This window comes from Lolium rigidum, chromosome 7 (assembly GCF_022539505.1).
Source record: "Lolium rigidum isolate FL_2022 chromosome 7, APGP_CSIRO_Lrig_0.1, whole genome shotgun sequence".
Taxonomy (NCBI): domain Eukaryota; kingdom Viridiplantae; phylum Streptophyta; class Magnoliopsida; order Poales; family Poaceae; genus Lolium; species Lolium rigidum.
Window position 1 is genome coordinate 34501875 of NC_061514.1, and position 2588 is coordinate 34504462.

Here is a 2588-nt window from a genome sequence, read left to right on the forward strand (position 1 = left end):
GCCCGAGATACTCAATTCTATCTTGAACAAAGGAACATTTCGAAGCTTTGGCGTAGAGCTTGTTTTGGTGGAGCAGCGTCAGAACCTGACGCATGTGTTCTTCATGCTCCTTACACTAGGATATCGTCGAGGAAGTCAATGACTGACTTGCGAGTGTACTCTGAGAAGACTGTATTCATCAGACACTGGAAAGTGGCATGTGCATTTGTGTGACCAAACGGCATCACCCGAAACTGAAAGTGCCGGTGATGGGTTTTGAAAGCTGTCTTCACGTCATCCTCTTCACGCATACGGATTTGGTGGTATCCGGCGCCTAGATCAAGCTTAGAGAAGTAAGCTGCACCGGCAAGTTCATCAAGCAATTCGTCGACAATGGGCAGGGGAAATTTATTCTTCGCGGTAATCAAATTTAGGCGTCTATAGTCAATACAAAACCGCCAGCTGACATCCTTTCATTGACCCAGCCATGACCAATGTAATCCAACTGTGTTGTGATTTGTGTAACATGAAGCTCTTTATGCTTTTTATTGGGAAAGTCTTGATGTTTTGTGGATTCTTTTTTTTTCTGTCAAAAGGATGTGGCAAATCTGTGATGAGGATGCAAGGTGTGGACATTGTCAGCTTAGCTCAAGAATGAAAATGATATTAATATGATCCAATCATCAATTGTATTCTACTTCAAAGTTTTATAAATTCCCAAGCCTTCAAGATTCGCTCTAGGAGACAAAAGAGTTCCACAGTAGTGCATTCATAACAATCAGAAATTAATTACAACTCTCACAAGTTCATGCAAAATGCAGATGAATTTCCATATGTAAACAGTAGACTTACATAGCAAATATTTTATGGCAAACTTCCCCATTCTAGTTCAGAAGTAGGGGGCTCTCTGGGAAACAATAAGCAGTTAAAATGAAGGAACCATATTTTAGTAAGCCGGTATAGAATGATGTATAATCAGTACTAAATATGGAAATCATCTACGAATTATAAACTGTCGCAGAAGCATAATGTCAAAGTACTGGACATGGAACCATGAAATCAAATCAGAACAGACACCGGCAGATTGTGGCCACTTGATAAAATATCTAGAGATTAAGGTACTAACCAAATTTAGATTACAACTTCACTGCTAATGGAAAAAAATCAAAACAAATACAACGACGAAACATGAACTCCGGCCTCTTATATATCAGGTGACTCTGTTCAGTGCATAAGCACTTTTCATCCTTCAAATAGCTGACCCAGCATCTCCTCCAAAACTTCAGGAGTGCTGTTTCTTCGGCTAACGTGCTCCGCTAGCTCGGGATGCTCCTTCAGATAGTCACGGTAACTTGAGACGACTCTCTCGATGATAGCTCTCCGCAGAACATCTCTGAGCCAAGGGTCCGGAACCTTCCAGAACTTCTGAGCTTGGTACGTCTTATTAAACGCTGATTCGAATTTAGCTAGTGAACGGGTTTTGCTCCAACGTCGGAGCGGCCCAGGGGAATTCGACTTTGGTATACACAAGCACACATGTCCCCAAGAAGTCCATATTCACATAATTATTCATGTACTTTTCACATTCAGGTGTAAGTTTCCAATCATGTCCAGGTTCACATGGCTCAATCATCTATGATACTAGAAAATAGGAATTGTTGAGCAGGAAGAGGTACCTCATGCTTGGATCCGAGCATAGCTCCGATTTTCTCAGGAGCAGGTCCTTTAGATAACGCATTGTGTCACACTTTGCATCGTAAAGGAATCTGCAGTCCTTAGAAGAGATCGACACTAAGATCCCCTCTGCTTCACCCAAGGAAATGAAGCAGTCCGCAATCCACCGAGTGTTCCTGTGGACCTCGTCCCATCCTTGCAGAACCTCCACAGCCCGTGGTGTCTTCACCTTCTCCATCGTGTTGGCTATGGCTTTTTTTAGCTTGTCCACATAAACTGACAAAGTGAGCATTATGCTGTGGTCGATCATCTCCGGGGTATTTTTCATGTTGTACAATGCCCTGCAAACGCATATATATATATATATATATATATATATATATATATATATATATATATATAATCTCGTGGCGAGCGGAGAACAACTCTATTATACTGCACACCATCACGGTGAGACCTCGGATCCACCTCTCGGCGAAGTCTTGCAGCGACGACCCCGAATTGTTGGTCCATCAGCTGGACGTCCACAGCGATCCCATCGACGACAAGAAAGTGATCCTCAAGTACCTGTGGATCGTGCCAAAGAGAATGAACACAGAGACGATGTTTTGTGCAGTGCTCAACCTACTGATTTTCGCATGTCATTCTTCCTTTTATTCAACAAAGAAAACAAACTCACCGTGGCGATCGCCACGATCCCTACTAAGCCGTGCCATCCCACGACTTGGATCGAGCGTGTCAACACCCGGATTTTTAGGTCCAGATGCCTATTATGCCATTCCTCGCAATCCCAGGAATATTGTTTTTGCGAGACATAATAGATTGATATCACAACACATCATTCATTACATACCATAATCGTCTTACAACAAAGGATCACATGATCCAGTCTTAGTACAACATAGGAGATCTAGAGATCCAAATACAAAACACAT

The 2588-nt window shown here is 42.4% G+C and overlaps 1 pseudogene; it reads right to left on the minus strand.

The window, feature by feature from the left end:
• Positions 1–1221: 1221 nt before the first annotated feature.
• LOC124671172 lies at positions 1222–1963 on the minus strand (annotated as a pseudogene).
• Between the last annotated feature and the right edge of the window lie 625 nt (positions 1964–2588).